This window comes from Pristiophorus japonicus, unplaced genomic scaffold (genome assembly GCF_044704955.1).
Source record: "Pristiophorus japonicus isolate sPriJap1 unplaced genomic scaffold, sPriJap1.hap1 HAP1_SCAFFOLD_43, whole genome shotgun sequence".
Lineage (NCBI taxonomy): Eukaryota > Metazoa > Chordata > Chondrichthyes > Pristiophoridae > Pristiophorus > Pristiophorus japonicus.
Window position 1 is genome coordinate 4,082,417 of NW_027254201.1, and position 11,711 is coordinate 4,094,127.

An 11,711-nucleotide genomic window follows, 5' to 3' on the forward strand; every position below is an offset into this window, starting at 1 on the left:
TCTACCGTAAAGACTGATACAAAATAATTGTGCAGAGTTTCTGCCATTTCCATGTTCCCCATTACTAGTTCCCCGGTCGCGTCCTCAAACGACCAACATTTACTTTGCCACTTTTTTCATTGAAATACCGACAGAAACACTTGAGCATCTCTGCTCAACTCAGAACAACACCAGTATCTCCATTCAATCCATATAACTGACGTCCCCATTCCGGGTACCATTCTGATCAATCTGCCCTGAACATCCTCTGTTCTAAGGAGAAGAACCCCAGTTCTACAGTGCCTTCACGTAACTGAAGACCATCATCCATGGAACAACTCTAGCCTTTCTCTTCTGTACATGCTCCAATGCCTTGACATGTTTCCCAACGTGAGGTGCCCTGAAATGAACACCAGACCCCAGGTGAAGCCGAAGCAATGTTTTATAATATATTAACATAACTTCCTTGCTTTTGTGCTTTATTGCACTCTTAATGAAGCAAATGGCAGAGAAGGATTTTAACATCCTTTTCAACTTATCCGGCAGCCTTCAAAGATTAGTGTAAATACAACCCCAGGTCGCTATATCCTTGCTCTCCCTTTAAATTGTACAATTTGGATCATACAGGGGCAGGGAGGTGTTGCTACAGTTGTACAGGGCCTTGGTGAGGCCACACCTGGAGTATTGTGTTCAGTTTTGTTCTCCTAACTTGAGGAAGGACATTCTTGCTATTGAGGGAGTGCAGCGAAGGTTCACCAGGCTGATTCCCGGGATGGCGGACTGACCTATCAAGAAAGACTGGATCAACTGGGCTTGTATTCACTGGAGTTCAGAAGAATGAGAGGGGACCTCATAGAAACGTTTAAAATTCTGACGGGTTTAGACAGGTTAGATGCAGGAAGAATGTTCCCAATGTTGGAGAAGTCCAGAACCAGGGGTCACAGTCTGAGGATAAGGGGTAAGCCATTTAGGACCGAGATGAGGAGAAACTTCTTCACCCAGAGAGAGGTGAACCTGTGGAATTCTCTACCACCGAAAGTAGTTGAGGCCAATTCACTAAAGATATTCAAAAGGGAGTTAGATGAAGTCCTTACTACTCGGGGGATCAAGGGTTATGGCGAGAAAGCAGGAAGGGGGTACTGAAGTTTGATGTTCAGCCATGAACTCATTGAATGGCGGTGCAGGCTAGAAGGGCTGAATGGCCTGCTCCTGTACCTATTTTCTATGTTTCTATATGTTTCTATATTGCCGGTCCTCAATCGTCCTACCAACATACCTTACTTCACAATTCTCTGTGTTAAATTTAATATGCCATGTGTCTGCCCATTTGAATCAGAGTTAGGGTTATGCTGTAAGGGAAGGGTTTGGATTTGGATTGAAACGCCATCCTGGAAGTGTAGGATCAGGTCATGGGCTTCTCTGTAGCTCTCAGGCCCTCCGGCCTGAATACAGTTGCTGGGCATTTAGGGCCTGTTTAAGGCTCCACTGATAAGTTATTCGATTAATGCAAAATTGGTAAGTAGTTTTTCATTTTTCTTTCTCGATCAGTAAGTAACCTTTTAGCATTATTGGTGCCAAGTCAAGTCATGGCAGGAGAGCTCGGACACGTGTTGTGCTCCTCCTGTACTACGTGGGAAGTCTGGGACGCCTCCGGTGTCCCTGACGACGACGTGTGCGGGAAGTGCATCCGCCTCCAGCTCCTGATGGACCGCATTGCGGCACTGGAGCTGCGGGTGGATGAACTCTGGAATATCCACGATGCTGAGAATGACGTGAAAACACGTTTAGTGAGTTGGTCTTACCGCAGGTAAAGGGTACACAGTCAGATAGTAAATGGGTGACCATCAGGAAGAGCAGTGCAAGGAAGGTAGTGCAGGAGCCCCTTGCAGTCATTCCGCTGCAAAACAGATACACAGCCTTGGGAACTTTTGAGGGGATGACCCATCAGGGGGGAACAGCAGCAGCTAAGCTCATGCCACTGTGGGTGGCTCTGCTGCACAGGAGGGCAGGAAAAATAGTGGAAGAGCTATCGTGTTAGGGTATTCGATTGTAAGGGGAATAGATAGGCGTTTCTGCCGGCGCAACCGAGACTCCAGGATGGCATGTTGCCTCCCTGGTGCAAGGGTCAAGGATGTCTCGGAGCGGGTGCAGGACATTCCGAAAATGGAGGGTGAACAGCCAGCTGTCGTTGTGCATACAGGTACCAACGATATACGTAAAATACGGGATGAGGTCCTCCGAGACGAAGAAAGGGATCGAGGATCTAAATTAAAATCTAGGACCTCAAAGTTAGTAATCTCAGGATTTCTACCAGTGCCACGTGCTATTCAGAGTAGGAATCACAGGATAGCTTAGATGAATACGTGGCTTAAGGTGTGGTGCAAGAGGGAGGGATTCAAATTCCTGGGACACTGGAACCTGTTCTGGGGAAGGTGGCACCAGTACTAACCGGACGGTATGCACCAGGACAGGACCGGAACCAATGTCCTAGGTAAGTATTGTCTAGTGCTGTTGGTGAGGAGTTAAACTAACATGGCACAGCAATGGGAACCTATGCAGGAAGACAGAGGGAAATAAAATGGAGGCAGAAGCAAAAGATGGAAAGGAGAATAGTAAAAGTGTTGGGCAGAGAAACACAAGGCAAATGACAAAGAGGGCTACATTACAGAAAAATTCTAAAGGGGCAAAGTGTGTTAAAACGACAAGCCTGAAAGGTCTGTGCCTCAGTGTGAGGAGTTTTCGGAAAAAGGTGGAAGAATTAACTGCACAGATGGCAGTTAACGGATATGATGTGATTGACATCACGGAGACATGGCTCCAGAGTGACCAAGGCTGGGAACTCAACATCCAGGGGTATTCAACATTTAGGAAGGATAGGCAGAGAGGAAAAGGAGGCGGGGTGGCGTTGCTGGTTAATGAGGAAATTAATGCAATACTAAGGAGGGACATGAGTGGAGCTGCGGAATTCCAAAGTGCAGAAAACGTTCTTGGGAATTGTGTACAGACCAACAAAAAGTAGTAGTGAGGTTGGGGACAGCATCAAACAAGAACTAAGGGATGTGTGCAATAAAGGTACAGCAGTTACCATGGGCGACTTTAATCTACATATTGATTGGGCTAACCAAACTGGTAACAATGCGGTGGAGGAGGATTTCCTGGAGTGTATTAGGGATGGTTTTCGAGAACAATATGTCGAGGAAACAACGAGACAGCTGGCCATCCTAGACTGGGTGATGTATAATGAGAAGGGACTAATTAGCAATCTTATTGCGCGAGACCCCTTGGGTGACCATAATATGATAGAATTCTTTATTAAGATGGAGAGTGCCACAGTTAATTCGGAAACTAGGATCCTGAAACTTAAGCAAAGGGAACTTTGATGGTATGAGGCTTGAATTGAGTAGAATAGACTGGCAAAGGATACGTAAATGGTTGACGGTGGATAAGCAATGGCAAACATTTGAAGATCACATGGGTGAACTTCAGCAATTGCACATCCCTGTCTATAGTACAAATAAAACGGAGAAGAAGGCTCAACCGTGGCTAACAAGGAAAATTAAGGATACTGTTAAAGCCAAGGAAGAGGCAAATACATTGGCTCATAAATAGAGTACGAGAGGAAGCTTGCAGGGATCATAAAAACTTACTGCAAAAGCTTCGATAAATATGTGAAGAGAAAAAGATTATTAATGACAAACGTAGGTCCCTTGCAGTCGGATTCAGGTGAATTTATAATGGGAAAAAAAACAAATGGCAGACCAATTGAACAAATACTTCGTTTGTGTCTTCACGAAGGAAGACTCGAATGTACTAGGGGACAGTTGGTCTAGTGAGAAGGAGGAACAGAAGGATATCCTTATTCGGCGGGAAATTGACTTAGGTAAATTGATGGGATTGAAGGCCGATAATTCCCCGGGGCCAGAGAGTCCGCATCCCAGAGTAAGTAAGGAAGTGGCCCTAGAAATAGCGGATGCATTGGTGATCATTTTCCAGCAGTGTATCGAAGCTGGATCAGTTCCTATGGACTGGAGGGTAGCTGTTGTAACACCACTTATTACAAAAGGAGGGAGAGAGAAAACGGGTAATTATTGACCGGTTAGCCTGACATCAGTAGTGGGGAAAATGTTGAAATCAATCATTAAGGATGACATAGCAGCGCATATTGAAAGCAGTGACAAGATCGGCCCAAGTCAGCATGGATTTATGAAAGGGAAATCATTCTTGACGAATCTTCTGGAATTGTTTGAGGAAGTAACTAACAAACTGGAAAAGGGAGAACCAGTGCATGTGGTGTATTTGGACTTTCAAAAGGCTTATGACAAGGTCCTGCACAAGAGATTGGTGTGCACAATCAAAGCGCATGGTATTGGGGGTAACTTACTGACGTGGATAGAGAACTGTGGGTAGACAGGCAGCAGAGAGTCGGGATAAACGGGTCATTTTCAGAATGGCAGTCAGTGACTAGTTGGGTGCCACAGGGCTCAGTGCTGGGATCCCAGCTCTTTACAAAGACATTAACGATTTTGATGAAGGAATTGAGTGTAATATCTCCAAATTTGCGGATGACACTAAACTGGGTGGCGGTGTGAGCTGTGAGGAGGGCGCTAATAGGCTACAGGGTGTCTTGGACAGGTTAGGTGAGTGGGCAAATGCATGACAGATGCAGTATAATGTGGATACATGTGAGGTATCCATTTTGGGGGCAAAAACACGAAGGCAGCATATTATCACAATGGTGGCAGATTAGGAAAAGCAGAGGTGCAACAAGACCTGTGTGTCATGGTTCATCAGTCTCTGAAAGTGGGCATGCGGGTACAGCAGGCGGTGAAGAAGGCAAAAGGTATGTTTGCCTTCATAGCGAGAGGATTTGAGTCTAGGAGCAGGGAGGTCTTACTGTAGTTGTACAGTGCCTTGGGGAGACCTCACCTGGAATATTGTGTTCAATTTTGGTCTCCTAATCTGAGGAAGGACGTTCTTGCTATTGAGGGAGTGCAGCAAAGGCTCACCAGACTGATTCCACGGATGGCTGGAATGTCATATGAGGAGAGACTGGTTCAACTGGGCATTTATTCACTGGAGTTCTGAAGAATGAGAGGGAATCTCATCGAAACAGATAAGATTCTGACGGGACTGGACAGGTTAGATGCGGGAAGAATGTTCCCGATGTTGGGGAAGTCGAGAACTAAGGGACGTTGACTTAGGATAAGGGGGAGGCCATTTAGGACTGAGATGAGGAGATACTTCTTCACTCAGAGAGTAGTTAAACTGTGGAATTTCGTGCTGCAGAGAGTTGCTGATGCCAGTTCATTGGATATATTCTAGAGAGAGTTAGTTATGGCCCTTACGGCTAAGGGGATCAAGGGGTATGGAGAGAAAGCAGGAAAGGGGTACTTAGGGAATGATCAGCCATGATCTTATTGAATGGCGGTACAGGCTAGAAGGGCCGAATGACCTATTCCTGCACGATTTTCTATGTTTCTATGTTTCGATATAGCATTTAACTGAGTGAGGAGATAACTTGAACTTCAGGAATCAGAGTGAGTTTGAAAAAATAAATCATTGTCATTTTTACCAATGATCAACTTAAACCTTCTCATATTCACTCAGTCAGTCCATACCCTCCTGAAAACTATTACGATTGTCCTCATTGTGGACTGCACTTCGTCCTCTTGTATCATCTACAAACTATACAATGATAACATATATACCCAGATCTCGGGTTCATGAATATATATCAAAAAGTCAGTCCTCCTAATACGACTGGAGGGAGCAGTACAGCTCTCTCCAGTCTGAACAACAAACAGTCATAAATGCTCTTTGTTATCTGTCTCTGAGCCATTGTCATGTCTATGATGCCCTGGCTCCTCCCCAGCCCACCCAATATCCTCAGACCCTCCCCACCCCACCCAATATCTTCAGTCACTCCCCACCCCACCCAATATCCTCAGACCCTCCCCACCCCACCCAATATCCTCAGACACTCCCCATCCGACCCAATATCCTCAGACCCTCCCCACCCCAAGCAATATCCTTAGCTCCTCCCCACCCAATATCCTCAGACCCTCCCCACCCCATCCAATATCCTCAGACACTCCTCACCCAATATCCTCAGACACTCCCCACCCCACCCAAGATCCTCAGACCCTCCCCACCCCACCCAATATCCTCAGACACTCCCAATCCCAACCAATATCCTCAAACCCTCCCCACCTCACCCAATATCCTCAGACCTTCCACATCCCACCCAATATCCTCAGACCCTCCCCACTCCACCCAATATCCTCAGACACTCCCCAACCCACCCAATATCCTCAGACCCTCCCAAACCCACCCAATATCCTCAGACACTCTCCACCACACCCAATATCCTCAGACCCTCCACACCCCACCCAATATCCTCAGACCCTCCCCACAACACCCAAAATCTTCAAACCTTCCCCAGACCACCCAATATCCTCAGAGCCTCACCACCCCACCCAATATCCTCAACCCTCCCCATCCCAACCAACATCCTCAGACCCTCCCCACCCCACCCAATATCCTCAGACCCTTCCCACACCACACAATATCCTCAGACCCGCCCCACCCCACGCAATATCCTCAGATCCTTCCCACCCGATCCAATATCCTCACACCCTCCCCACCCCACCCAGTATCCTTAGCTCCTCCCCACCCAATATACTCAGACAGTCCCCACCCCACCCAATATCCTCAGACCCTCCCCACCCCGCCCAATATCGTCAGACCCTCCCCAACCAATATCCACAGACACTCCCCACCACACCCAATATCCTCAGAGACTCCCCACATCACCCTATATCCTCAGACCCTCCGCACCCCACCCAATATCCTCAGCTCCTCCCAACCCAATATCCTCAGACACGCCCCACCCCACCCAATATCCTCAGATCCTCTGCACCCCACCCAATATCCTCAGATCCTCCCCACACCCAATATCCTCAGACCCTCCCCACTCCACCCAATATCCTCAGACCCTCCCCACCCCAACCAATATCCTCAGACCCTCCCCACCACACCCAATATCCTCAGACCCTCCCCACACCATCCAATAGCCTCAGACCCTCCCCATCCAATATCCTCAGACCCTTCCCAACCCACCCAATATCCTCAGCTCCTCCATACACCACCCAATATCCTCAGACCCTCCCACCCCACCCAATATACTCAGACCCACCCCACCCCACCCAATATCATCAGACCCTCCCCACCCCACCCAATATCCTCAGACCCTCCCCACCCCCCCCCAATATTCTCAGCTCCTCCCCACCCAATATCCTCAGAACCTCCCCACCCCACCCAATATCCTCAGACCCTCCCCTCCCCACCCAATACCCTCGGAAACTCCCCACCCCACCCAATTTCCTCGGATCCTCCCCACCCCACCCAATATCCTCAGACCCTCCCCACACCACCCAATATCCTCAGTTCCTCCCCACCCCACCCAATATCCTCAGACTCTCCTCACCCCACCCAATAAACCCAGACCCTCCCCACTCCACCCAATATCCTCAGACCCTCCCCACCCCACCCAATACCCTCAGACCCTCAACACCACACCCAATTCCCTCAGACACTCCTCACCCCAACCAATACCCTCAGACTCTCCCCAGCAATGTTACCTCTAATTGTTTGTACTGAGCGGACCAGAAACTCCTTTTCGGAGCGACCTTTTCACCTCTGGGCAAAGTTTACAACAACATTATTTCCAACAGCTTTTAGAACAACAACAGCAGCAGCAACCACTTGAAATCATATGTAGAGTTATATCATATTGGCAGCCAACGTCTCAAGTCATTATATAATAGGACAAGGTTAGATACAGGGTTTACATAACTTCTCTGCTGTTGAATGATAATCCTCTATAAATGATATCCAGTGCTCCATTTGCACTTGTATGGCCTTATTATCCTCCATTGCTTCCTTTAGTGACTTTTGCATCGGTACCCAGAGATCCCTTTACACTTCTACCCCATTCGTACCATTAGTTTCCAAGGGTAGCTTGGGTCATTATCTCTCTGACCAAAATGCTCCAACCCACACTGATCCACCTTGAAAATCTTTTGGTATTTACAGGACGCATATGCATGTTGTTTACGATAGAATTAATTAAAAGTTTTTAGTTCCTCATGTACAAAATCAATTAAAAAATTATAACTGATCAAAATGAGTGGGATTTAAAAGAACTACATAATAATGCATTAACACTAGAAAACCATCACTCAGTTGCACGGTTATGCATCGCCATACAATCAAATGCCCAAGGTGAGCTGAAAGAGGCATATATATTCGTGCAATTTGTATTAATTTTTAAGTTGTCAACCTATTAGCCGCATCTCTCATGTGACCATAGCAATGGCAGCACAAGCAGCAGGAACAGTGACTTTTCTATGGCGCTGATATCCTGTATGTTCACATAAGTAATTCGAATATTAATCATAATACAAACAGACAACCAGCACATTAAATTGCCGTAATTCTTGACTTCAATGTATAAAAAGGGATTGAACAAAATGGACCGCAATTTCCAATTGCAACCACTTCCATTAATAACGGTGGCCTTCTTGTTCCAGCACCATGCCATGTAACATGTCAGAAATGAGACACTTATTCACAAGTGCAGAAAAACAAATACACACTGTGCATCACCGAATTAAAAACCAAATGCAGGGAGAGCTATGATTTAACTGAAATAAACATTCATCTTTCTTCCTGGATAGGTCAAACAATCAGTCTGACTTTGAAATGTTGACTAATATGGTGAATTAAAGATGTTAAAATATAAATGTTGCTTTTCATGTTTTTCTTTCAAACATTCGGCACGATATTAATCCCTGCTCTTATTACTAAAAGTGTTGAATTAGTTTAAGTACTTCCCAATTATATAGTGGGAAACAAACGTCATTGTACTCTCAATTTTTATTCTCCTATTTCAAACATATATACAAAATCTAAGTTGTACATTGTCAGTTTATCAAAGTATTTTCTGTGTAGTTGTCAAAAAACAAATAGTGGTTTCTTCTAAACTCGCTTCCTGCTATTTGATACATCATTACATAAATCTTGTTTCTTTTAACATTCCATAAAACGTTTAGGAGGAAATCTATATTTACATTTTCCCTGAGACTTGTTTGGACTGTAGAACGTCAGAAAAATTAAAATAGTTCACAATCGCCATAAACAGCGGATGCCGGAATCTGAAACTAAAACAGAAAATGCTGGAACTACTCAGAAGGTAAGGCAGCTTCTGTGGAGAGAGAAACTAATGTAACCATTTAGGTCTGTGAGATTTCGGTCAGAACTGGAAGAAGTTAGAGATGTAACGGATTTTAACCAGGTGCAGAGGCAGGATTTAACCTCTCCTGTCTTCCACCATAACACAGACCTTTCCTTTTGTTCTTTCCTCCCTCCCAACTTTGTCTGCCTCTGCACCTGGTTTAAATCTGTTACATCTCGATCATTTTATAGTTCTGGTGAAAGTTGACAGACCTGAAACATTAACTCTGTTTCTCTCTCCACAGGTACTGACTGACGTGCTGGATATTTCTTGCAAGTTCTGTTTTTATGTTGTATAAAATAAAAAGGTTTGTGTTTTTAACTCTTTTTAGCTTCACTTCTTAAACGGCTTAACGATACTTTTTAATGTTAATAAAAAGTAACGTGTAACTCCGACACCTCCTCCCCTGCCCTTCCCTCCTCAACAACATGGGGAGCGTGTTTGTATAAAGCTGCTCACTTTATTCAATCGCTCAACATCAAATATTGAAGACCATCAATTTTAAACGTGTTGAGCAATTCGGAGCCTCTTTAGAAGTTTTTGGATTTCAAGACCAGGTTGGGACTTGTGTAGAGGAGGCGAAAACTGATTTTTGCCTATTTCTTCCGAAATCACCTTCGAAACTTAGGAGGAAATGTGTTTTCAAACTTCATTTTGTGAAAGGTTCATTAAAAATCTTAAAACGGTTTCAAGTCTGGTTGTAGCATTGTGAGAATAAACTGCTCCAAGTTTCTCTGTCCCACTTCAATGCTGCCGTTAAACACTCAATAGTAGAATAAAATAAACTGATTCCAAACAGAGCTGAAATAAGAAGGTGAATAAAGTGGTGAAACTTCCTAAGAAGGCGGTGAGTTTATCTTCCCAGAGACTTGGCGAGGAGTTGGGATCAGTTTTGGAGAAGTTGTTTTCTCTTTGTCTGCTGCCGTTCCTTCCGTCTCTCACAGACTCTGAGATACAAGCTGGTCCACAAACCCTATCCCGTCTCTCGTAACATGTTTGAAATAACCCGGAGAAACACTTGCAAAAAGGGGACCAGAAGCTCGCAAAATGTAACTGGACCTGAGCTGGGGACTCCGAAGCATAAGGATTGTTGTATTTAGCCTCCTCCCAGCAGCCACACCAAAATGAGCTGCACCTCCACCTGTGTTGTTCCGGATGAGCAGAAATTTTCTCTATTTGAATATTGCGAATACCAAACCCATTGATTTCAGTCCCCGCCACAAACTCCGTTCCCTAGCTACTGACTCCATCCCTTTCCCCATCTACTGTCTGAGACTGAACCAGGTTGTTCGCAACATTGCTGTTACATTTGATCCTGAAATTAGCTTTCCACCACATATCCGCAGCATAACTAAGACCACCTATTTCCAACTCCGTAACATTGCCCGAGACCGCCGCTTGCCTCAGCTCATCCGCTGCTGAAACCCTCGACCATTCCGCCATTACCTCTAGACATGACCATTCCAACACACCCCTGGTAGGCCTCCCACATTCTACCCGACATATACTATAGATGATCCGAAACTGTGCTACCCATGACACAACTCGCACCAAATTCCTGTCACCCATCTCCCCTGTGCTCGCTGAACTACATTGGCTCCCGGTTAAACAACGCCTCCATTTCAAAATCCTCATCCTGTTTTAAAATCCCTCCATTGCCCTTTACCCCTCTCTATCTATGTAACCTCCTCGACCCCACAACCCTACAGATGTCTTCAACCCGCTAATTCTGCCCTCTTGAGCATCCCTGATTATAATCGCTCCACCATTGGTGGCCATGACTCCTGTTGCCTGGGCTCCAACTCAGGAATTTGTCCCTAATCCTCTCCACCTCCCGACCTCTTTTTCCCCTTAAAGATGTTCCTTATAAACTTCCTCTTGATCACTTGCACTAATTTCTACTTGTGTGGTTCAGTGTCAAGTTTCTTTTATCTCATCATACACCTATGGAGCACCTTGCGATGTTTCGCCACTTTAAAGCACTATATAAATATAATGTGTTGTTGTAGATCCAACATATGACCACTGTGCAGTCTCCAGGAATGGACGAGACGAACCTCAGTCGCACCACTCTCTCTCAATCTCTCTTTTCCCCTCTTTTGCTATCTATCTCTCTCTCTCCATTTCCGTATGACACTGTCTCGCTGTCTCCTTCGCTCTGTCTGTCCCTCTCCCTCTCTGTCCCTGTCACTGTATGTCTGTCTGTGTCTCTGTCTCTGTTTCTCTCAGTCTCTCTCTCACTCACACCACTATCTCTCTGTCCCTCTCCCTCTCTCTCTCTTTCACTCCATGTCTGTCTGTATCTCTGTCACTGTTTCTCTCAGTCTCTCTCTCACTCACACCACTATCTCTCTTTCCCTCTCTCTTCCTGCCACTGTATGTCTGTCTGTATCTCTGTCACTGTTTCTCTCAATCTCTCTCTCACTCACACCACTAT